This window comes from Hyla sarda, chromosome 7, assembly GCF_029499605.1.
Source record: "Hyla sarda isolate aHylSar1 chromosome 7, aHylSar1.hap1, whole genome shotgun sequence".
Classification (NCBI taxonomy): domain Eukaryota; kingdom Metazoa; phylum Chordata; class Amphibia; order Anura; family Hylidae; genus Hyla; species Hyla sarda.
In genome coordinates this window covers 70,380,225-70,406,826 of record NC_079195.1, presented here as the reverse complement: position 1 = coordinate 70,406,826, position 26,602 = coordinate 70,380,225, and the positions used below count along the sequence as shown (strand labels likewise).

The following is a 26,602-nucleotide window of genomic DNA, read 5'->3' as shown; positions in this document are numbered from 1 at the left end:
ATCCTTAGTAAACCCATGCTGGCTATCACTTATAATACTATTATCCCCTATGTATTCCTGTATGTAATCCCTTATAAGTCCTTCAAACAATTTACCCACAATGCACGTTAGACTTACCGGTCTATAATTGCCTGGCGAAGACCTAGAGCCCTTCTTGAAGATTGGTACCACATTAGCCTTGCGCCAGTCCCTTGGCACAATACCAGACACCAGAGAATCTCTAAATATCATGAACAAGGGTACAGATATTACTGAACTTACCTCTCTAAGAACTCTTGGGTGTAGTCCATCCGGCCCTGGAGATTTGCTTACATTTACTTTACTTAACTTACCTTGTACCATCTCTACATTAAGCCAGTTCAATACATTATATGATGTGTTACCAGCACTGACCTGGCCAATGTCAGCTCCTTCTTCCATAGTATATACAGAACTAAAGAACCCATTCAGTAGCTCCGCCTTCTCTTGATCGCCCGTGACAACCTCCCCATTATCATTATTAAGGGGTCCTACATGCTCAGTCCTTGGTTTTTTTGTATTTATATATCTAAAAAAATATTTAGGATTAGTTTTGCTTTCTTTGGCCACCTGTCTCTCATTTAGAATTTTTGCTGTTTTTATTACATTTTTACAGATTTTATTAAGCTCCTTGTACTGTTTAAATGTTATAGCTGACCCATCAGATTTGTATTTTTTGAAGGCTATTTTTTTGTTGTTTATTGCTCTTTTAACCTCATTTGTCAGCCATGTAGGATTTAGTTTTAATCCTTTATATTTGTTCCCCTTTGGTATATATTTAGCTGTATAGTTATTTAGAGTTGATTTAAAGATGTCCCATTTACCTTCTGTATCAGCATTTGAGAACACCTCCCCCCAGTCTATGTCCTGTAGTGCAGCCCTCAACCCAGGGAAGTTTGCCTTTTTAAAGTTATATGTTTTTGCTTTCCCCGTCTGTCTTTGTTTTCTACATTTTAAGTCAAAAGTAACTATATTGTGGTCGCTATTACCAAGGTTTTCCCGCACAGTTACATTACCAACCAGCTCTGTGTTGTTGGAAATGATCAGATCCAACAAGGCATCACTTCTTGTTGGGTCCTCCACAAACTGGCCCATAAAATTATCCTGCAATAAATTTAGGAATTTTCTCCCCTTTGTAGTTTTAGCCAACCCCCGGCCCCAATCTATATCTGGATAGTTAAAATCTCCCATTATTACCACTGTACCTGCCCGGGCGGCCCTCTCTATTTGTTTATACAGCCGGCCTTCTATCTCTTCAGTGATATTAGGGGGTCTGTAGATTACACCAAATATTATTTTTTCAGTATTTCCCTCCTTTTGTAATTCTACCCACAGTGATTCCACCTCCTCAGAATCATCACACACTATGGCATCTTTCACACTGACTTTCATACCACTTCTTACATACAGACAGACTCCACCACCTTTTCTGTTCATTCTATCCTTGCGAAACAATGTAAACCCCTGCAGATTAACAGCCCAGTCATGCGAGGAGTCCAGCCATGTCTCAGTGACCCCAACTATATCAATATGTTCCTCCAGTATCAAGGCCTCAAGCTCCCCCATTTTATTTGCTAGGCTTCTGGCATTTGTGAACATACACTTTACATTTCCATTAAGTTTTACACATATAGTCTCACTAATGGGATTTTCAGAGTTATTGGGGTTAATGTCATTTTTTGAGTTATAAGGGCTAATTGTACTATTTAAGTTATTGGGGCTAATGGGATTTTTTGAGTTATTGGGTCTAACGTTATTATTTAAGTTATTGGGGCTAATGGGATTTTTTGCGTTATTGCGTCTAACGTTGTTATTTAAGTTATTGGGGCTAACGGTATTTTTTGAGTTAATGGGGCTTATTGTAGTTATCGAGTTATTGGGGCTAATGGAATTTTTTGAATTATTGGGATTACAATTTTTCGGGCTACATTTATTTTTACAGCTGGTTTGTAACGCATGAATCTCCTTATCCACTGCTCTTAACTTCCCCCCACAGGACTCCTCTCCACCCGCCATTATGTCCTGACCCCTCTCTAACCTATCCATCCCACTGTCTGCTTTCTTTGCTTTATTATCCTCCCCCCACTCACCTAGTTTAAATACTCAGCCACCCCTTCCAGGATTCTCTCCCCCAGCACAGCAGACCCCCTTCCATTCAGGTGCAAATTATCCGTAGAATAGAGTTTGTACCCCAATGAAAAGTCAGCCCAGTGCTCTAAAAACCCAAACCCTTCCCCCTCACACCACGACTTAAGCCATGCATTTAACTCCCTAAGCTCCCGCTGTCTTTCCTGCGATGCGCATGGCACAGGAAGTATTCCAGAGAACACAACCTTAGAGGTCCTTCCCTTCAGCTTGGCACCTAGTTCCTTGTAATTATTCTTCAAGGACCTCCACCTACCATGTATTCTGTCGTTGGTTCCCACATGGACCACGACAGCTGGGTCATCCCCAGCCCCCCCTAGTAATTTGTCCACCCTTTCCACCACATGCCGAACCCTGGCACCAGGGAGACAGCAAACCATTCGGTTGAGGTGGTCTTGGAGACAAATTATTCTATCCGTCTTCCTGATTATAGAGTCCCCTACCACAACTAACTGTCTTGGCCTACCTGCGTTACCATCCCGCAGACTACTAGTTGAGCTGTTCCCCCGGCTGTTAGGGAGAACAGTATCCACTAGGGTTGCCATCTCTGATACTGAGGCCCTCGCATCATCGCCCAACTTGGCAATTTTACTTGGGAGATCAGAAGCAGAAGTGACCTTCCTTTTCCTTGCCCCCTTTCCAGTCCCTCTAACTACATTAACACAGCTCCCTACTTGGGCCTCCTGGCTAGTTTCTCCAACCTCCATTTCTACCCCACTAACTGCTTGCTCTGTAAGATTGTCAATCGCCCTCAATGTTGCATTTTGCTCCTCTAGATCTCTAATACGAGCTTCCAGGTGGGCAACATGCTCACATTTGTCACAGCGGTATTCACCCTGAAGCTGCTGCTCCAGAGATGTATACATGTGGCACAATGTGCACTGAAGAAAACCTCCAATCCTGCTGTCCATATGCTTGGTGACAAACAGCTGTTATTAACTATTAAGAAAAACTACTTTTATCAAGGGAGTGTAATACTTACAGTTACAGTGGGTCCTGCTTACAACTCCTGCTTTTTAAACTTCTCAAATGTAACACTTAATAATACAACACTTTAGAATACAGACCCAGCTTCAGCTAGACTCAGTCAGAGTTTATTTGTGATAAATAAAGATCAAGGGCTGCCCATGTATGTGTTGTGTAAACATTGGAAACTGCCACTCTCTAAGACCCTGCAATAGACAATGGCAGCAGTCACATGATTTGGCCAGGCAACCACAGTAACTTAACATGCCCAGCTCACATGCATGTACAGGAGGGTCTATGCATTCAGCTACCGTTCAGCACCTATGCAAAGATAAGACAATTTGCGACAGATGAGGAACTGGTCTTGTGTAAACATTTCAAACCTACTTTGCTCTAATATCCCCCCCCCCCCCCCAAAAAAAAAAAAAAATATTCTACAGCCCATTCAGATTTGGACAAAGGCAGGGACTCATCTCAAAAGACATGAGTCCCCACTTTTGTACACTTAGCAGTAATGATTGAGGTCACAATTTCTGGACCACATACAGAGCACCCAGCTTAGCTAAGCAGCACTGCTAAATAAAGTCTTTACCACTAACAGTGAATTGAGTAAATCCTCCTGACACTCATATCTGGAGCTTTACTTATCTCTTATCACATAGATGAATCCAATGACTACTATCATCTTACATGGACATGTCAGTCTCCAATGTTACACAGCCATTTTTTTTACAACTTAAAGCTGGCTTCTCACACAGTAATTAGTCAATATTCTAGCCAAAACCAGGAGGGGAACTGAAACAGAGAAAACAGTAATGGAAACATTTTTACTGTGTTGGTACCACTCCTGGTTTTTGCCTAAAAAGACTAACCAAAGTGCATCATTATGTGTTAACTCATAACTTAAAGCCATAGAGTTTATTCTGTTTTGGAATTTATTCTATAGAGTATCCACCCTTTTTATGGGAAAGCATCATACTGTATCCAGTATGCACAAATACCAGTGCCATACCGTGGCCAAAAGAAACCTCCGTACAACTGCCTAAATAACAGTGTTGTACAGTGCTGCCATTATGATACACTACAGAAATGCAAACAAAAATAATAGAATAGAAACACAAGAGAAAACACAGATCCGGCACAGTTCTGTATACCTGACAGCTTAATCCCTCTTAGTATATAACTTGGTGTGGCAGGTGTCTGCTTTCCTATGGGTGGTGCTACATGCTGAAAATGCAAGTGTAATCAATATCCTTAAAAGAGAAAGTAGCGGAGCAACTCACCCTGTGGTAGCGGAGTCAGTTCAAATAATGGACATCGCGATCAGGCCAAGATTAAGTGAGAGGCGGAAGATGCAACAGGGGGAAGTCAGGCGAAGATGCAGCGGGAGGTGGAAGATGTAACGCGGGGAAGTCAGGCGTTGGGCCACAGCCATATCGCACCCACTGGTGCTTCATCAGGCCCCTGCTGTCGCAGGGGCCTGATGAAGCACCAGTGGGTGCGATACGGCTGTGGCCCAACGCCTGACTTCCCCGCGTTACATCTTCCGCCTCCCGCTGCATCTTTGCCTGACCGCGATGTCCATTATTTGAACTGACTCCGCTACCACCGGGTGAGTTGCTCCGCTACTTTCTCTTTTATGGATAAAAATAATAGAATACTATTTCGTAGCAGTGCCAAACCATAACTATATAAATAAACAATAAGTAAATGCTGCTATACAGTGACAAACAAAAGGTCCATACACGATAATGCTATACAATAAATATTAAGATTCATAGTGGTCACAAGCCTGAGGTTCCAGACCATCTTAGTTGCCCCTTCATCAGGTGTAGCCAATGTATCCTGTGTGTTGGAATACGATTGCAACGCTAAACTGAAGAGCTAGACTTCTGGGGCTGTAGTATATAGAATTCAAGGCATTGTACTAACGTTACATATCATTTCTTGCCTCTGTAATAAATTTGCATTCTAATATTAAGGTGCAAAAGGAAACCTGTTAAATGTGCATTACGCAAAATAGTGCTGTCCATGCTCCTGAAGACGAAATTTTATTTCCTGTCATTGAATTAGGTTTGGTCCAATGCATTGTGGGATGCTGAAATAACATCTGAAATTGGCCATTTTCTTCAAGTTTGTTTATTAAATATGGATTAAGGATTAAATATTAAAGCAAGGAGGGAAATCAGATTAGTCATTGCCTACTTTGGAGTTATAAATGCAGGGTCTGCAATTCTGCTTTCTTCATGAATGAATAAAATGGCAAAATAAGAGATTATTTAAATGCACCTACAAGCGCGGAGACATTTGTTCACTTTTATCCTTCTCCTGAAGCTTCTGTTGTATTATCCTTATGAAGAGTTTTCTCTTCTACAAAAATCCATTGTATATATGCAATATGACCAAATCAGCCATCATGCAACACTCTCATACACCTGCAATAACAATTCTTTATTCCAAAATCTTATGTCTCACTTTCCTGCTGCTTCAGCAGTTCCAATATCGCATTGGAATGAAACAAACCACAGGACCTGTGTGCAAATCCGCAAGGATAAGACGTAGGCTACATCAATTCAGGGCCAGTGGTGTCGCATGGTGGAAACATGTTTGCAGGTACTGCATCTGAGATGACTTGTGAAATACTGTAGATTATGGAGGTTACACCACATGTTGCTGTTTATTTCCTCAAAATAGTGCCACACTGATCACATAGGTTGTGTGTGGTATTGCAGTTCTATAAAACTGATTACTATGTGATCACTAGTAACCTCGATTTCCCACCCACTAAATCATGATAAAAACATAACTTTTATTGTGTTCCTTTAAATTAAAAACCTCAACCCGCTGGTTTATCCATTTGCGCTTGATAAAGCCACTGTGTGTGGTGAAACATTGGGGGGTGGTTCATTGAGGAGGTGGAAGAGAAACTCTGCCAGATTTAAAGGGGTACTCTGGCGCTAAGACATCTTATCCCCTATCCAAAGCATAGGGGATAAGATGCCTGATCGCGGGGGTCCCGCCGCTGGGGACCCCCGTGATCTTGCACGCAGCACCCCGTTACAATCAGTCCCCGGAGCATGTTCGCTCCGGGTCTGATTACTGGCGATCACGGGGGCCGGAGCATTGTGACGTCAAGGCCCCGCCCCGTGTGACGTCACGTTCCACCCCCTCAATGCAAGGCTATGGGAGGGGACGTGACCACGGTCACGCCCCCTCTCATAGGCTTGTATTGAGGGGGCGGAGCATGATGTCACACGGGGTGGGGCCATGACGTCACAATGCTCTGCGGTCATGCTCCCTCCCATAGGCTTGCATTGAGGGGCGGAATGTGATGTCACACGGGGGTGGGGCCGTGACGTCACAATGCTCCGGCTCCCATGATCGCCAGTAATCAGACCCGGAGCGAACATGCTCCGGGGACTGATTGTAAAGGGGTGCTGCGTGCAAGATCACGGGGGTCCCCAGCGGCGGGACCCCCCGTGATCAGGCATCTTATCCCTATCCTTTGGATAGGGGATAAGATGTCTTAGCTTCGGAGTACCCCTTTAACATTTAATTTCTTTATTTAAATGGACGCTCTCTTGACAAAGTCCATTATGGACTGTCTTTCGAATGAGATGGGTTTCCAGAAATAATGTGGACATGTGGCTCTAATTATAGCTGATAACATACTTGACAAGCAGTGCACGTGCAGTATATACAGTAAGAGCCCGTTCACACTACAGAAAGTCCATGTAGAATTTCCACAAGAAAATTCGTGCAAGAAGATCACAGATCATCTGTAGAATTTTAAAAAGGAACTTCTTCACTGAATTTCCGTATTGCAAACATACCCCAATGAGAAGAAGAATGTACATTTTCTTTGAATTTTATGATTTTTTCTTATATTAGTACATAATAAAAAAATTATCTGGTCCTCTAAAGGCCTTAAAATTAGGTAAACACAACCTCAGATGACAAATTAAACCAAATTACAACCTTCATGTAGCCGGCCCATGCATTTGTTAAGCCTTGTGATCTACCACAGTACTTCAGTAATGTGATTTCCGTTTTAAAATATTTTTTCTTGAATAACAATTGGGAGCTAATGAATTGTCTCATAAACCATTGATCGCATTTTGTCAAATTATTTATTGGGTTTCATCTCATGTTGTTGTCTTGTGGATTTGTGCAGCAGAATGCCACTGGAGACAGCCCAGGTCATTCATCTTTGACCTGAATATAATTGGAAAAAGAAAAAGGTCATCATGTACTCTCTTGGTTAAAAGATGTCAAATTGTCATTTGTCACCTTCAGACAAAATATGCGCGCAATGTACAGGGAAACACTGGGTTCATACCACCATATTAGTCACACATTTCATAACGAAATAAGTCAAAATAAACCAATCATCGATACAGAAATATTTCACATTACTGTCAATTTGTTACTATTAACAGCAATTATTCTGCTATCCTGTCCTCTCCTGTCGATTTTTTTTTTTGTTTGGGAAAGTTGCTATGCAACTGTCTCATAGATGACCCATTACTCTAGATTGGCTAATCGTGACTCCCAGTTGGAAATTTACTCCCAGTTGGAGTTCCTGGTTGATTTGTTTCTCTTTTAAAATCTCTGGCTTGTTCATTTCTGTGGATTATAGCATAATGTCCCATATTTTTGTTTTTGTGCTTCCAGTCCCATGTTCTAGTCTTGTTATACAGTAGTTACTCCAATGGTTCTTTTTTTTTTCTTCTGTAGCCCCCTATCAGGAACTGTCCAGAGGAGGAGAAATTTCCCATAGCAAACCTATGCTGCTCTGGATAGTTCCTGACACGGACAGAGGTGTCAGCAGAGAGCACTGTGGACAAGACAAAAAAGAAATTAAAAAAGAATAGAATTTCCTCTGTAGCATACAGCTGCTAAAAAGTACTGGAAAGGTAAAGATTTTTTAATAGAAGTCATTAAAAAATCTGTTTAACTTTCCTGCATCAGTTCATTTAACAAAAAAAGTTTTCCACCAGAGTACCCCTTTAAGTGTGTCCCTGAGTTACTGCTTGTAGCACCAGTATAAGGGAGGCAGGCAGTGGTGTATCATGTGGCAACATTTCTGACGTCCTCCTTAAACTGCCACCCTAGGCCAGTGCCTTGTTGGCCTTTTGGTAAATACGCCATTTACATGTGGAAAATGACCTGAACATAGTCATTAGTTGACTGTGTTCAGGCCATCAAAGTAGGGCCATTGCGTTGTCAACATATACATGCCACAAAGAGCACAATTGTGATGTGAACATGGCCTTCTAAATCTATGTCAATGTAGGGAATTTGGTGCTCTGCATCAAAAACAAAAAATAGTGACAATTGCTATAAAGATGTACCGTATTTTTCGCCCTATAGGACGCACCGGCGTATAAGACGCACCCTATTTTTAGGTGCAAAATCTAAAAAATTAAAGCTTTTGAACCCAATAGTGGTCTTCAACCTGCGGACCTCCAGATGTTGCAAAACTACAACTCCCAGCATGCCCGGACAGCCATTGGCTGTCCGGGCATGCTGGGAGTTGTAGTTTTGCAACATCTGGAGGTCCGCAGGTTAAAGACCACTGCATAGAAGGTAATACTCACGTGTCCCCGCCGCTCCGGACCCGTCACCGCTGCCCTGGATGTCGCTCCATCGCTGTCGCCGTGTCCCCGTCGCTATGCTGCCGGCCTGCTGCTGAACATCTCTGCTGCCGGCCGGGTATCCTTGCTCTCCGTCATCACGTCGTTACGCACGCCGACGCACGTACGCGACAACGTGATGACGAGGAAGGAGAGCGCCGGCCAATCCGGCGGATCCCTGAACGGAGAAGACACCGAGGAGGCAGGTAAGGTCCCTCCCGATGTCCTGTAAGCACTAACCCGGCTATTCAGTCGGGCTGTTATTAGCCGCGGGTCCCGGCCGTTGATGGCCGCAGGGACCGCCGCGATAAGGGTGTATTCGCCGTATAAGACGCACCGACTTTTTCCTTCCAGTTTTGGGGAAGAAAAAGTGCATCTTATACGGCGAAAAATACGGTACTAAATTTACAACTTATTCAGAAAAAAAATTTTGAGTGTTGAATAAACTATAAAAAGTTGTTAAACACTACATGTTCTGCATTTAGAGGTCAATATATCCTTGCAGAAGATGTGTTGACAAGTAACTTCATAAACTACTTCCTTCACTGTTGATGATTGGACTAATCACTATCACCTTTCACATCCTCCTTAGGAATCCTAGAATAAGAAGAACATGATATGTTGGCCCAACATACATTCACTGTAGGTATATATTTATGCATTTTATTTCCTTTCTATTACTACAACAGAATCTAAGCAATTACATGGCAATCATTCGGATTTGACTTACAGTCCTATTTTGTTAGGTCAGTCACAAATTCCAGGAGTGAAAACAGTTGTAACCTGGTGACAAAGCATGTGACGTTGCCCGTTTGGTTGCCGCTGCCCTTTAAGAAGACACAATTTAGAGTTTTGATGTCTTTATATTGAAAGTAAAAAAATACAAAAATTTTATCCAAAAAATTCTTAAATTCCCTGACTAAATGCTATGTATTTTTTTTTATTATGATGATGATTATTATTATCGTTATGATCGTTATTTATTTTTGTTTTGTCTGGAGGTCAAATTGTAAAATAGAAAATTCATTGGTCTTGTAATGGATGACATAGGTGCCTTAATAACCTTCTGTGGTCAGCCAGTTGGAGAGCTGATCACTATAGGGGGCTTCCTCCGAACAAGAAGGATTGGACACTTATAAAGATTTACAGCTCTTGTAACAAATACTTTATCTCAGCAGCTATTCAAGTCATCTCGCCTACTTGACATCCCAGGTCAGGGTCATGGAGGCCTTTGTCTTGTTTCACCCTATATTACCATGAATACATAACGTCACAATAGCATTATCATTTTATACTCTTCCTTAATGCACTCTGCTGAAGAAAGTAAAAAAAAGGCCATTGGATTTAGATTTATTTGCTATCCTTCCAACAATTTAAGTCTATATTGGTTGAAAAATGGTCAGGATGGAATTTTTCCCTCAAAGAGAAGCAGTGTCAGGTTCAGCAGACATTTATCTATCATCTGCTCTAAAAGAATTGTTTAAAAATTGTTCTTGCTGCAGAAACATTATTTGTTTACTGGTAGTCTAATGTCTATTGGGAACTATAGTCCTCCCATAGGCTTCGGATTTTTGGTTGAAGAACTTTTTTTCAGGAAAAGGATAATCTAACCTGTTGTATCTGGCAGACCCTAAATCAATTTTTCTAGCCAATGTTAAGCAATATTCACACTGTATTTTAGTTTTTTTTTTTTTTTTATTGTATTGAATTCAATTGGAAACTCTGTCAGTTCATATGGAACAAAAGTGGAAATGATTCTCCTTGAGGAGGGCGCTAAAGTCAAGTGGAGACTTAAAGGTCATTTGCACTCTAGTGAGAATTTTGGTGAGAAGTCATTCCCTTCCAAAAAAGGCCTGCTTTCCGATGTCGTCTTATGGAGGTAGCATACCTTCAAGTCAATGCTTGACTCTGTTAAGAAGACCTCCTATCAAATAAATGCACCAGACGTGAAAATATAAATAAAATAACAAGCTTTATTAAACATTGAAAATAATAAAAATAAAAAACATAAATAATGTGAATCAGCAATACTCCCTGACGAAGCGGGTAGCGAAACGGCGTAGGGGTTGTGTGTGATCTCAGATGTGAGTATAACGTGGTGACTCTGGATGCACTGTGGCAGCGTGTTTATCCTCTCTTCCCTTCCGAGGGCTGGCGTATTTTCCTAGTGCAGTGATGTTGCTGTTGATGTACTTGTTAATCTTTTCAGGTCTCATACCAACACACTTTTTTCTCTAGGTTTTTCAGGCTCCCACAGTGCACCAATAGATCACCTGTACACATTGTCTCTCTTCTCTTATTATCATTTATATTTTTTGTTTGCCTTTTCTATGTGTGCCTAATGTCGCAGTGCTGTTCTGCAGTATATGTTTAATTGGTAATGGCAAACCTTTAAGAGAATAGTCCTTATTAGATCACTACACATTTTTCTGGCTATTGCTGATTCTCATTATTTATGTTTTTTATTTTTATTATTATCAATGTTTAATAAAGCTTGTTATTTTATTTATATTTTCACGTCTGGTGCATTTATTTGATAGGAGGTATACTAAAGTGTTTTGCACCAAACGCAATTTACTTTTCGAGTTGAAAAGCAACTTTGGTCACATATCTTTGGTTTCTGTTAAGAAGACTTAGAACAGGACTAGGGATTTAACCCCTTAAGGACACATGACGTACTGGAACGTCATGTGTCCGCTCCCGATCTAACAACGGCCGGGACCAGTGGCTAATAGCGTGCGGCATTGATCAGTGTGTGCAGTGTTAGAGGTCCCTATGGGAGCTATAACACTGCAAAAAAAAAGTGAATAAAGATCATTTAACCCCTCCCCTATTAAAAGTTTGAATCACCCCCCTTTTCCCATAAAAAAACAGTGCAAATAAAAATAAAAATAAACATATATAGTATCGCCGTGTGCAGAAATGTCCAAATTATAAAAATATATTGTTAATTAAACCGCACGGTCAATGGCGTACGCGCAAAAAAACATTCCAAAGTCCAAAATAGTGCATTTTATATCCTAATAAGTCCTATCAATGCAAAAATTGTACCGTTAAAAACGTCAGATCACGTCGCAAAAAATGAGCCCTCATACCGCCCCATACGCGGAAAAATAAAAAAGTTATAGGGGTCAGAAGATCACCATTTTAAACGTATAAATTTTCCTACATGAAGTTATGAATTTTTCCAGACGTACGACAAAATCAAATCTATATAAGTAGGGTTTCATTTTAATCGTATGAACCTACAGAATAAAGATAAGGTGTCATTTTTATCAAAAAATTTACTATGTAGAAACGGAAGCCCCCAAAAATTACAAAACAGTGTTTTTTTTTCAATTTTGTCTCACAATGATTTTTTTTTCTGTTTCACCGTAGATTTATGGGCAAAATGACTGACGTCATTACAAAGTAGAATTGGTGGCGCAAAAAATAAGCAATCATATGGATTTTTAGGTGCAAAATTTAAAGAGTTATGATTTTTTAAATGCTGATCCCCCGCCCCCCAATTCCTATAATGACAGGGACACTTTAACCCCTTAAGGACGCAGGACGTAAATGTACGTCCTGGTGAGGTGGTACTTAACGCACCAGGACGTACATTTACGTCCTGTGCATAACCGCGGGCATCGCAGCGATGCACATGTCATGCGCGTCCGCCATTAAACCCTCAGGTGCCGGGATCAATACAGATCCCGGCATCTGCGGCAGTGGCGATTTCAATGAATGATCGGATCGCCGGCAGCGCTGCTGCGGGGATCCGATCATTCAAAACCCGCACGGAGGTCCCCTCACCTTCCTCCGTCCGGCTCCCGGCGTCTTCTGCTCTGGTCTGAGATCGAGCAGACCAGAACAGAAGATGACCGATAACACTGATCTGTTCTATGTCCTATACATAGAACAGATCAGTATTAGCAATCATGGTATTGCTATGAATAGTCCCCTATGGGGACTATTCAAGTGTAAAAAAAAATGTAAAAAAATGTAAAAGTAAAATGTAAAAGTAAAAGTAAAAGCTACTTTTTTAATACATTTTAAAAAAAAATTATAAAAAATTTCTTAAAAGTTTTTTATATGTAAATGTGGTTTAAAAAAATTACAGATCATGGCGCAAAAAATGAGCCCTCACACCGCCGCTTATACGGAAAAATAAAAAAGTTAGAGGTCATCAAAATAAAGGGATTATAAACGTACTAATTTGGTTAAAAAGTTTGTGATTTTTTTTAAGCACAACAATAATATAAAAGTACGTAATATTGGGTATCATTTTTATCGTATTGACCCTCAGAATAAAGAACACATGTCATTTTTACCGTAAATTGTACGGCGTTAAAACGAAACCTTCCAAAATTTGCAAAATTGCGTTTTTCTTTTTAATTTCCCCACAAAAATAGTGTTTTTTGGTTGCACCATACATTTTATGATATAATGAGTTATGTCATTACCAAGGACAACTGGTCACGCAAAAAAGAAACCCTCATACTAGTCTGTGGATGAAAATATAAAAGAGTTATGATTTTTAGAAGGCAAGGAGGAAAAAATGAAAACGTAAAAATTAAATTGTCTGAGTCCTTAAGGCCAAAATGGGCTGAGTCCTTAAGGGGTTAAAAGAATCAAGCCTTAACTATGCTACCACCAATAGGGAGCTTCACAAAACAAGCTCCTGTTAGAAGCGAACTACTTTGCATATCCTGTGAGCTCAAATGTAGTTTCATTTTACATCAATTTATACAGTATCACAACTAAAAAATTAAGTGCTGTTCCTGAGGGGAAAACATTTATAAGAACATTTTTGGCCCTTTTACTACCCCAAAAACAGCTGGTTTATAAATTGAACATTAGCATTTTATGTAGCCCCCAAAAATGGAGGCTACATGTTTTCCATACAAATTTATAGACAGTGGAAGGCATGGAAGGTGATGGGAGCAAGTATAGACACTGAAGTAAAGAGAAAGACACAGGGATACTGCAAAGAGACTACACATGACTGTGAAGATTAGATTTCACCCCAGGGATTGATTCACAGCTTGGACTGCTCAATATTGTTCTATACTATCCTCCATGCTGCTGCTTCTTGAAGTTAGTATAGAAACATATCAGAACTTCTGTGTGTGTGTGTGTGTGTGTGTGTAGTGCATGGGATACCTCACAAAGGCTAGGCTCAAGGACAATTCAAAATTATAGCTGGAGCCTTTAGAGGAAAAAAATTATATAAATGCCAAATACATGTTATATAATGGCCAGACATAGTGTCACTCCTCACCTCATGTACATACAAAGAAAAGCTTATCCTGAATAGTTACCCTAAACTTTAATTCATATCAGAATTTTGAACAGTTTAGAATATACAATATATATATATATATATATATATATATATATATATATATATATATAAATTATATTTATTTATGTTGCAGAAGAATTTTTTCAAACTTGTTTTGGGTTATATTTATTCCACAAGATATTGAAATAAATACAATATACAAGTACGAAATCTATTAATATATAAAGTATGAAATCTATTAATATCTTATTGTGACTTTTATTTAGTTAATTATTTTTATACATATTACAATATATTGTGTACTTTTACAGTATATGACTAAATACAGAGGCAGCTGTTACGGTATATACCTAAGTATAGCCTCAGAAACAGCTACCCAATAACTAGCTGGCCAGATACCGGATGCTAAGTGAACATCATCCTCAAAAAGCTCCCACTGCTTTGTTGTCCCTTTGTGTACACAGCAAATAGGGTTAAACCACAGATCTTTTCAAATCTAAGTTGAAATTATAACCACTAATGTGTACACATATGCCCTGGTGTGTGACATGGTTAAATCAAACACAGGCAAGTGACAATCCCAAGTGTATAGACAAGTAGCCCAGGGCTAAGACTCACGAACATGGCTGTGTTATAGCTTCATACTCTTCTGTGGAGCTCCACTGTACCTTTGCATGCTACCAATTTTAATCAGTTTTGTTCGGATGCCAATACAAAAAAAAAATAATAATTGTAGTATGCTCTATCAGATGATTTTCTCCCCTTGGAAACAAGTACAGCAAATATAGTCAGTAATATCACCATCTAACAGACATGTATCTTAAAGCTGCCAAATGTGCCCCCACCAACCATGTGTCATGTAAAATATCGACATCTTTTAATATGGAAGAAGGGCCCGGATGTAACTGCAGCCTCTACTTTCCATTGAGTTTTGCCCCTTTCTTTCGAGGATCTAATGTGAATTGCATGTTGAGGCCTTGGTTGAAAAAAAACAGGCTTTCTTCCATTCTGTACTCAATCAGAAGGTGAAATTAGAATTGTTGAAATTTTTTGCTAATTTATAAAACAGGAAAAAATTAAATTAAGCATGGAGAGTATTCAGTATTCAAACCCTTTGCTATGACACTTGGAGGAGGCACAGATCTAGAGATCTAGAAATGTTCAAAAAAGTGTCTACTGCACTGAAAGTTTCCAAGGAAACAATGGCCTCCATCATTCCTAAATGGAGGAAGTTTGGAACAACCAGGACTCCTAATGCTGGTCGCCCCACCAAACTAAATAGGGGGAAGAAGTGTCTTGGTAAGAGAGGTAACTAAAAATCCAATCCAAAGATCATGTGTGCAGAATGGAGACACTTCCAGAAGGTCAACCATCCCTGCAGCGTCCATCAATCTAGACTTTATGGCCAGAAAGAAGCTGCTCCTCAGTAAAGGATCCATAAAAGCCAGTCTGGAGTTTGAAAAAAAAAAAAATACCTCAAGGACTCTCAGACTGTCAGAAATAAGATTCCCTGGTCCGATGAAACCAAGATTGAACATTTTGGCCTCGAATCTAAGCGTCATGTCTGGGGGAAACCAGGCACTGCTCATGGTAGTGGTAGTGTCATGCAGAGGGGGGGGGGGTTCAGAGGCTGGAACAGGAAGACTAGTCAGGATTGAGGAAAGCTGAATGAAGCAAAGTACAGAGATATTCCTAATGAAAGGCTGATCCAGAGTGCTCTGCACCTCAGACTGGGCCGAAGGTTTATCTCCCAACAAGACAATGACCCTTAGCACAAAGCCAAGATAACACAAGAACGGCTATGGTACAACTATGTGGAGGTTCTTGACTGGCCCTGCCAGAACCCTAACTTAAACTCAATTGAACATCTCTGAACTGAAAATGGCTTCTACCAACCTTTCCCATCCTACATGACAAGGCATGACAAATCGTTCAACTGGATCCAAAACCTGTCTGCCTTGATGTTCCATATACTGTTGTTGATACAAAAAAGTACTCATGTTTTACTGCATCCTACAACAAAAAACGTGGTCTCAAATGGCTGGAGGTGCTCAACCCCAAATGCAGTTGTGCATATATACTGGGGGAGCAGATCCTGCCCTTGTAGTCCGTTGCTAGGGGCGATCCCCAGCATAAAAATGCATACAATGGAGGATGCCTGCAGCGGACTACAAGTGCCACAATAGAATCCTACACCAGATAAACGGTGTGGATGTGTAACAATTAGAATAATACAATACAGAAATGTAGGTGCACTACTGTGGTAGATGTATACAATGTCATTGGCTAATCCCTCAACACTGATGTTAAAATTGAGACATTCGCCAGTGTATCCTTATATGAAGGACACACCAGAGCCCGCACACCAACGCCAAGGTTTCTCAGATGGCACGGGACCTAACGCTAACCTACCTGTGCGTAATAAGCAAAAACCAGGGGCCAGTGGGCAATTACAGCAGCACTAGGTCGACATGTAGCCTGCTCCCAGTTCCCTCCAGCGTGACTAAGCACACATACAATGGAAGGGGGGAGAGAGGCTACAAGCCCGGGCTCTGGTGTGTCCTTCATATAAGGATACACTGGCGAATGTCTCAATTTTAACATCAGTGTTGAGGGATAGCCAATGTCATTGTATACATCTACCACAGTAGTGCACCTAAATTTCTGTATTTTACTGCATCCTCCATCATCTTTTGCCGGATTCTCCTGGAATGACTGGAGACGCTGGAGACGCTGCCGGGCCAGCCCACGCACAGGTGGAGGGTGTTGAACTTTTGTTGTTAAGTTGTGAGTAAAGGGTCTGAATTCTTATGTCAATACAAAATTTAAGATTTTCCTTTTCAATAAATACATTTAAAAAAAAATTATTTACCATTCTCATTATGAAGTATTACAGTATGTGCAAAATGGGGGAAAAACTTAACTTGATTTTTAAAAACTTTAGCACCAGACCACAGCATAACAAAATGCAGTCTTAAAACTTTCCAAATGTAATGTGGATAATTTATAATAATACAAATGATACAATTATAAATTTTTTAAATATAATTATATAAATTTTTTTAACCTATCAGTACTTGTATATGTGTGTATATATACATATATTTCTTAGTATTATTATTAATAATAATAATTATTATCATTGTTATTATTCAAAATAATAATAATATCATTATATACATATATTTTTATTCTTCCTAGTATTATTATTAGTATTCATAATAATAATCAAATATTCTTAATATTCTTGTATTATTATGAATTATAAGAAGAACAATAACAATATATGTATACAATAATATTATTATTTAGTATTATTATTATTAATAATTATAATAATAACAAGAATAATAAGAATAAAAAAACATGTGTATAATCATATTATTATTATTATTGTTATTTTGTAAATTTTTTATAATATTACCACATACCAGGAAAGCATGCAGCAAAACAGCAGCAGTGACATAAAATGTCTCTGAACACAGGCAATCCATATTTCTAGGTGGAACACAAGCATTTTTTTTGCGATTACTTCCCCCATAACTCGTTGCCTAGACAAGAGGGGGCTTCCCCCTAGTGGTTTCCTGAAAACATGGCATCTGGAACAAGAGGTGCAATTAATCATTCATTTTCACCACTAATTTGCTCTGTCTAAAGAAAATTGCAATGTCCCTCTAAGTAAGAGAAGCAGCAGCACATGGCATTAGCAAATCACCTCTGCACAAAGAAAACTAAACATTAATCATTTTCACATTATTATACAATGTTTAAAGGCTAATGCCGATAAAAAGCCATTTAACATTATGGGACCTGTACACTGCAGAACAGACAATAGACAAAGGGAAATCAGGAGCCGTGTTAACGTGTAGTGAGCGGGAGCTGGGTGTATTTTAGGAAATCTTAGGGTTTTATATGTTTTTTTTGGGGTGGGGGGGGTGGGGGGGGGGATTTTGCATTTACGTCGGTTGTAATGCTTTTAGTGGGTAAATGTATGGGTATTATTAGTGCAGGTTTTGTGTAAGAAATACACAGAGAACCAGAAGGTGCATTTAATCTCCGCTTGTCTGGCGTAATTTATGGCAGTATATTACATTTTATTACTAGGAAAAGAAGCTGGGACGAATCAATCATAATCGTCACCAGGAATATTTAACAAAATAGGATTTTTATTGTGACATTTTGATGTTGGTACGTACATCTCTAAACTACCTTAACTTGAATGACCCAGGAAGGAGCATGGCTGATCAGAAGGACGACATGCCCCACCAGACATCTGAAGTATCAGGGTCTTTAGATGACCTATCCTTACAATAGACCAGTGCTGCTTAACCAGGGTACCTTCAGCTTTCTGCTGTCTGGGCATGCTGGGAGTTGTAGTTTTACAATAGCTGGAGGCATCCTGGTTGGGAAACTTTGCAATAGACCATATGATTTATTGGGTTCCAACTCTGCCACATCACATACCCTTTATTGTTTACCAAGCCACAGCGCTGCATGTACTGTTGAGGCAGTGCCGGGTACTGCACCACAGTCCCATTTATTTGAATGAGATGAAGCAGCAGATGCCATCATATGTATGGCGCTGTGCATAGGTAAACAAGTTGGGGGGTCCTTAGCAAGGTGTCAAACCTCTAGCAATGAAATAATTATAGACTATCCCATTCCTGACCATCAGTATTAAAGGGATATTCCAGTGGAAAACACTTTTTTTTAAGCAACTGGTGCCGGAAAGTTATACATATTTGTAAATCACTTCTATTTAAAAAAATAATAATAATCCTTCCAGTACTTATCAGCTGCTGTATACTACAGAGGAAGTTGTGTAGTTCTTTCCAGTCTGACCACAGTGCTCTCTGCTGACACCTCTGTCCATGACAGGAATTGTCCAGAGCAGGAGCAAATCCCCATTGTAGCAATATAACATTTCATGTTTTATCTGTATCTTTGTGCTAGCAGTGTGCTGCTGTATTCTCCTGTTTGTGTATATTTAGCCTAGCAGCGTGCACCTGTATGCTGGGTCCATGCAATTGTTTGGTATCAGTATGTGCTGGCCAACTTATCCTTTTTTGTGTTATACATATGGGGTAGTGGCTACCTCCATGTTGGTTCCTGCACCCCACCAATCTTATTAGGTGCTGGATGTTTCAGACCTTACAAGCCTGGTAAATGTTTGCACAAAGGCACATTCACAGTGTAAGGTCCGTCCCAATGAGGTCACCTTATCGCGGTGGGATGGTCCAAACTATTTGGCCAAATGGTGAGTGAAGCACCTCAATATTTCATTTTTCATTGTAGCAATATAGCATTTCATGTTTTATCTGCTAGCAGTGTGCTGCTGTATTCTCCTGTTTGTGTATATTTAGCCTAGCAGCGTGCACCTGTATGCCGGATCCATGCAATAGTTTGGTATCAGTATGTGCTGGCCAACTTATCCTTTTTTTTATCCTTTTTTGTGATATATATATATATATATATATATATATATATCCTCTGGAGAACCCCTTGAATATTAAAGTTGTGGACAATTCCTTTAACCCCTTAAGGACTCGGCCCATTAAGTGTGCCCGTCAGATATAAGATTTAATATATCACTTAGTACCTAATCCTGACCATGTTCATCTAATTTTTTTGTGTCTAGCACCTTTATTTTATTTTTTTATTACACTTTTAATTTAGCTCACTAGTCTGAATTCCTCTCAAAGGGAGGGGACATGTCCTCACTCTGCAGGTCTCCGCCCCCTCCCTCAGTATGCTGTCTGTTCACATCTCCCCTAGCATTAGCAAAACTACAACTCCCTGCGCTCCCAGCTGTCAATCAAGGAAGGGTGTCCATGACGTAGGAGATGATGCATGGACACAGCAGGACTAGTATGTGTCCAAGCAGACAGGGGGGCTGTTGTTTGACTGGCTTTTTCAATATGAAATACTGAAAATTTTCTAATGAAAGCAATGGCAAAACCTATTGGTTTTACATGCTTTACAACATATGAAAAAAAAGTTTTTGTATCTGACCATCAGATTTATTCTCGTCGGCAGATGATTCCACTTCACAGATGGCAGATGGTTTAAAGAAAAAGAAGGCCGCTCAAAAAGAGATGCCACATTTCTACCGATCCCGCTATTGGTAAAAAATTCAAAATGTCTAGACAGGTTGATGCTAAAGCTTTATCAAAAAGAACAAGATGCATCTAATTTGCATCACAGCCCCTCAGCCCCCGAGGAAGCCACATCTAAGCGGGCATCTACAGCCTCTTCTAAACAGAAGGCAATATCTCTCCATATGTCTCCTCAGCAATCCTCTTCTGAGGAAAATGCTATTATATTTGACTAGGACAGAGATTCTGAATGTGAGGATATCTCAGATAAAGATCTTGACTTTGAGGAGGAGGATTCTACTGAACCTCTTTTATTGGACAGGGCAGGCAACCCCTTACTTCGATCCTGGTCATATAAAATACCCCCGATCAGGACAATGGGTCCCTCACCCCAAGGTTTCTAAGTATGTTTGCTCCCAGGTTAAGAAACCTTTAGATAAGGCAGCTCATAGCATGCTCAAATTGAAATGCTCTAGGCCTACTCTCCCCAACAAGCTGTGTAACACTCTGGATCTGACTCTAGTCCGTTATCTAACCAAATCAGGCAAAAACCCTAAGAAGGGAGGGGATTGATCCTTTCGATCAATTCAAGAAACATTTTTAGATGTTCTCGGTCCCCTAACCAGGGTATTGGATATGACAGAGGAAGCTTCCTCATCAGGAAATCCCATTGACCTCCATATTTTGCAAGGTATGGCTGAACGCGCCCAATGCCTTTTTGGAAATGCCAATGCAGCACTGTGTATGGAGAGGAAGAGATCCATTTTAATGAAGTTAGACCCTCAGTTGGTCCACTTGGCAAATTCAGAATCTGGTCCCTCTGCTGATAACCATCTATTTGAAGACTCCTACATAAAGGAGATCAATAAATATGTAGGGCTATTTTCATCATTGGAGAAGGCCCAAACGTCTCTTAAGAGAGTTTTTCAGGGGCGTGTTTTTGGTAGGGCTGGGAAATGGCGGGGCCGGAGGCCTAGAGGACAGAGAGGCTTCTCTAGATCGAGACCTGATCTAGAGAAGCAATTCTTCTACATTCTTCTCACATATCCCTAGGGGGAAGGTTAAGACATGGACACCTGGTCCATGATTACATCAGATGCATGGATTTTGAACACAGTTCTAGGCTTCCAAATGGAGTTTATAACTCTGCCTATACAGATTCAGGAACCTCATCCAATAGTTTTTTCCAACACAGAGTGAGATCTGATTCATCTAGAAATCAAGGAATTATGTTCCAAAGGCACAATATTTCAGGTACCTATAAATACCATATTTATCGGGGTATACCACGCACCGGCCTATAACACGCACCCTCATTTTACCAAGGATATTTGGGTAAAAAAAGTTTTTTACCCAAACATCCTTGGTAAAATGAGGGTGCGTGTGTGTGCATGCGTATACCCCGATACACCCCCAGGAAAGGCAGGGGGAAAGAGGCTGTCGCTGCCCGCTTCTCTCCCCCTGCCTGTCCTGGGGTCTAGAGCCCTGCTGCTGCCGCTTCTCTCCCGCTGGCTATCTGCGCCGATAGCCAGGGGGAGAGAAGGGGCAGTGGCACCCATAACCGGCGCCGCTGCCCCGTTGCCTCCCCCATCCCCGGTTGTATAATTACCTGTTGCCAGGGTCGGGTCCTCGCTGCTTCAGGCCTCCGGTGTGCGTCCCCTGCGTCGTTGCTATGCACTGCACGATGCGGCGCAATGACGAGTGACATCAGTGCGCACACCGGAGGCCTGAAGCAGCGCGGACCCGACCCCGGCAACAGGTAATTATACAACCGGGGATGGGGAGGCAACAGGGCAGCGGCGCGGGCAATGGATGCCGCTGCCCCTTCTCTCCCCCTGGCTATCGGCACCGGCAATAGGGCGCCGGCACCGATAGTCATGGGGAGAGAACGGGAAGCGGCACCGATAGCCAGGGGGAGAGAAGGGCCGGCAGCAGGGCTCTAGACCCCAGGACAGGCAGGGACAGAGAAGCCGGCAGCGACGGCAGGTCTCTGCACCTGCAAAGCCGCTGTAGTTCATTGATTTAAAGCGCCCGCTTTAAATTATTGAACTGCAGTGGCTTATCGGCGTATAACACGCAGGTAGACTTTAGGCAAAAAATTTTAGCCTAAAAAGTGCGTGTTATACGCCGATAAATACGGTACTCCAATTTTTCTCAGCAACTTTTTTTGGGTGAAAAAGAAAGACGCAGGTCATCAATCTAAGACTATTAAACAATTATGTTCTATACCATCATTTCAAGATGGAAGGCATACACCTCTTAAGAGATTTATTATTACAAGACGACTGGCTGATCAAGATAGATCTCACAGACGTCTACCTCACAGTGCCTATGCACCCTAAGTCACAATCATACATTCATATGGGAAGGTCAGAAATAGCAATTCGACAGTCTACCATTCGGTCTATCCTCAGCTCCATGGTGTTTTACAAAATTATTAAAACCAGTAATAGCTGTTCTGAGGGCTCGAGGTGTTTGTCTAATCATCTACTTAGATGATATTCTTCTCATGGCCGAATCATTGCCACTCATTCAGTTACACTCTCAATGGACAATAGCCCTATTATCCAATCTGGGTGTCATTGAAAACTGAGAAAAATCTGTTTTAATACCCTCAAAAGAGATAGAATTTCTAGGTTTCCTTGTCAATACAATTAAAATTAATCTGGAGAGAAATACGATCTGTTCTAAACAAACAGTTAGTGTCCCTTTGAGCTATCGCTCGTATTGTAGGCCTTCTTTCCTCTTCTATTCAAGCAATATTCCCTGCACCTCTCCATTATCGAGCCCTTCAACGTCTCAAAGCTCAACATTTAAGAGAAGGGCTAGGATATTCAGACAAGATAACTCACAATTCGGAAACCAGGGAAGAACTCCTCTGGTGGCTCCAACATATACAGTCCTGTAATGGAAAAGCAATTTTCACCCCATTCCAGATTTGATCATAGAATCGGATGCCAGCCGCCTAGGTTGGGGTGCTCGATGTGGCCCGCTTTCCACAGGAGGGAAATGGTCAGAACAGGAATGCCTTTTACACATAAACTGTCTAGAACTTTTAGCAGGTTTCTTTGCCCTCAAATGGACAATGTATCCGCAGTACAAAATATCAACCTGTTAGGAGGCACCAGATGTTAGCAAACATCGCAAAATAATTTTGGCATTTTTGTCTGGACAGACATATTATATTAAAAGCAGAATACCTTCCGGGGGTATCCAACTCCATAGCAGACTGGAACTCTCATTTTTTAACAGACTACAGCGATTGGAAACTAGATCCACTCATTTTCAATCAACTCAATCATCTATGGGGTCCCATTCATTTGGATCTTTTTGCATCCAGACTGAATCGTCAACTGCCTAATTTTTACAGTTGGCGTCTGGATCCAGAATTTCAGGGTAATACTATATGCTTTCCCTCCATTTGCTCTGATATCGAGAACACTACTTTTGACCAAAATCCAGAAATCCACTCTGATTTTGGTAACCCCTTTATGGCCAACTCAAACATGGTTTCCTCAGGTCTTGAAAATGTCCATAAACTACCCTCACATTCTTCCGAATCATCACTCAATACTTTTAGATCCATCAGGGAAACCTCATCCACTCATTGTGTCAGGTCTACTATTCCCGGTTCATTTCCGGGAATCAGAACCTGACCTTGAAATTTCTGAATCAACTAGAAACATCCTCTCAGACGCTTGGGCCCCAGGTACTAGATCAGCCTATAATTCAGCCTGGAAAGTTTTTGGTTCGATTGGTGCACTCAACGGGCATTGGATCCCATACACGCACCTTTAAATCAAATAGTTAATTTTCTCTCTCACTCCTTTTGAGTCAGGTAAAGCCTATAGAACCATAAATGTATATTGCTCTGCTATATTCTTTTATCACGCTCCCACACATTCTTTATGCATAGGAAAACATCCATTAATATGCAAACTCTTGGAAGGTATCAAATTTCGCAGACCTCTACTGCCCAAATACAATTTCACTTGGGATGACTCCATGGTTTTGGACTTGATAGTTTCTTGGGGAGATAATGATTCTCTCCCTTTTGAAATTATTATCTTTCAAACTTACCATGCTATTATGTCTCATTTCATTTAAAAGACTTTCAGATGTTTGTGCCCTAGATATCTCACATAGACAGTTTTCTCCTCAAGGAGTTACTTTTCAGGTATGCAAACGTACAAAAACTAACATTGGTAGAGTTTTCTATCCAGCTTTTCCTCATCAGGAAAATTTTTATGTAGTTCATACTTTAAAAACTTATGAACTAAAAACTGCATCTTTTAGAACTAATTCTAATTCTCAGTTATTTATTTCCTTTTGTAAACCCAACTTACCAGTTTCTTCAGCACTTTTAGCCAGATGGATCCAACAAACCATGACTTTAGCGGGTATAGATGTTTCTGTCTTTGGTGCTCATTCCACTAGAAGTGCGATGTCTACCAAAGTCAGTCAAGTAGGAAGCTCTTTATCAGATATTTTAAAGGCTGCTAATTGGTCTTCAGGGTCAACGTTTAAAACATTTTACTTTAGACCTGATACACATGGTTCCATGGTATTAGTTTGAAATGTTTTATTTAATATATACATTTATATTAAAAGGGTATTCCAGGAAAAAACTATTTTTTTATATCAACTGGCTCCAGAAAGTTAATCAGATTTGTAAATTACTTCTATTAAAAAATCTTAATCCTTTCAATAATTATCAGCTGCTGAAGTTGAGTTGTTGTTTTCTGTCTGGCAACAGTGCTCTCTGCTGACATCTCTGCTTGTCTCGGGAACTGCACAGAGTAGAAGAGGTTTGCTGTGGGGATTTGCTTCTAAACTGGGCGGTTCTCGAGACAGGTGTCATCAGAGAGCACTTAGACAGAAAAGAACAACTCAACTTCAGCAGCTCATAAGTACAGAAAGGATTACGATTTTTTAATAGAAGTAATTTACAAATCTGTTTAACTTTAATCTAAATTTGAAACTTTAAACAAGCATAATGTGAAGTCTCCTGTCTTGTAATAAAATTGGAGAGTTTCCTACCTTTGGTGACGGAAAATATAGATTTTATTAAAGACAGGAGACGAACCTTATCCCTCCCTTTGTATTTACCCAACCCTATTTATTTGTATCTTTCTATTTCTTGCAGTTTGACCAACTGATCGAAAGGTTCATATGTTTGAGATTCTACATGAATTAAGAATCAGAGTTTAGACATTCTTTCTAAAATTTTGGATGTTCCGGTTCAAGTTCGTCTTTCCAGTCTGGAAGAAATTTTTCTTCATTCTAGTTCAAGTTTATTCTTATAGCTTTATCAAAGAAAAGAGGGAGTTGGTTTATTCAGTTGGGACATGATACCACTGGACTGTCCTGTGATTGGCTACTGGCCGAACTCAACATACATATTTTTCTTGGCAACCTTATTTTAACTCTTTGTTTGCTGCTGAAGTAGTAAAGGGAAGATTTAAGCATAATGTTTGTCTCCTGTCTTTAATAAAATCTATATTTTCCATCACCAAGGGTAGGAGAATCTCCAATTACTGTGGGATTTTGCCAAATTTTGAGTCAGTAATACTGGCTTTGAACAAAAATTGCGCAATTTTAACTACAAATTCAGAAAATAGTGGTTACATTTTGGCAATAATTAGCGTGAGCACAGAATCATTGTGTATCCTGTGGATAGGTTATAACTCCTTTAACCCCTTAACGACGCATGACATAAATGTACATCCTGGTGAGCTGGTACTTAATGCACCAGGATGTATATTTACGTCCTATGCATAACCACAAGCATTGGAGCGATGCTCGCGTCATGCGCGGCAGGTCCCAGCTGCTGATAGCAGCCAGGGACCCGCCCGTAATGGCGGACATCCGCGATCGTGCGGATGTCCGCCATTAACCCCTCAGATGCCGTGAATCAATACAGATCACGGCATCTGCACCATTGCGGACACTAAAATGTATGATCGGATCGCCAGCAGCACTACCGCGGCGATCCGATCATCCTGCATGGCAGCCGGAGGTCCCCTCACCTGCTTCCACTGCCTTCCATGGGTCTTCTGCTCTGGTCTGCGATCGAGCAGACCAGAGCAGAAGATGACCGATAATACTGATCAGTGCTGTGCCCTATGCATAGCACTGAACAGTATTAGCAATCGAATGATTGCTATAAATAGTCCCCTATGGGGACTATTAAAGTGTAAAAATGAAAGTAAAAAAGTATTAAAAAAATCCCCTCCCCAAATAAAAACGTGAATTGTCCCATATTCCCTATTTCACCCCCAAAAAGTGTAAAACAAATATTTTATATACATATTTGGTATCGCCGCGTGCGTAAATATCCCAACTATTAAAATAAAATGTTAATGATACTGTACGGTGAACGGCGTGAATGTAAAAAAAAAGTAGCTGCTTTTTTACAACATTTTATTCCAAAAACATTAATAAAAAAAGTATTG

The 26,602-nt window shown here is 40.5% G+C and overlaps 1 long non-coding RNA gene across 1 annotated transcript in view; it reads left to right on the top strand.

Annotated features, from left to right (window-relative positions):
* LOC130281770 (uncharacterized) overlaps positions 1-25,607 on the top strand; it is a 46,961-nt gene extending 21,354 nt beyond the window's left edge. The window contains exons 2-3 of the long non-coding RNA XR_008846102.1: positions 5,621-5,742; positions 25,294-25,607. This is a non-coding gene — a long non-coding RNA (uncharacterized LOC130281770). The remainder of the gene's footprint in view (positions 1-5,620; positions 5,743-25,293) is intronic.
* Positions 25,608-26,602: the final 995 nt, after the last annotated feature.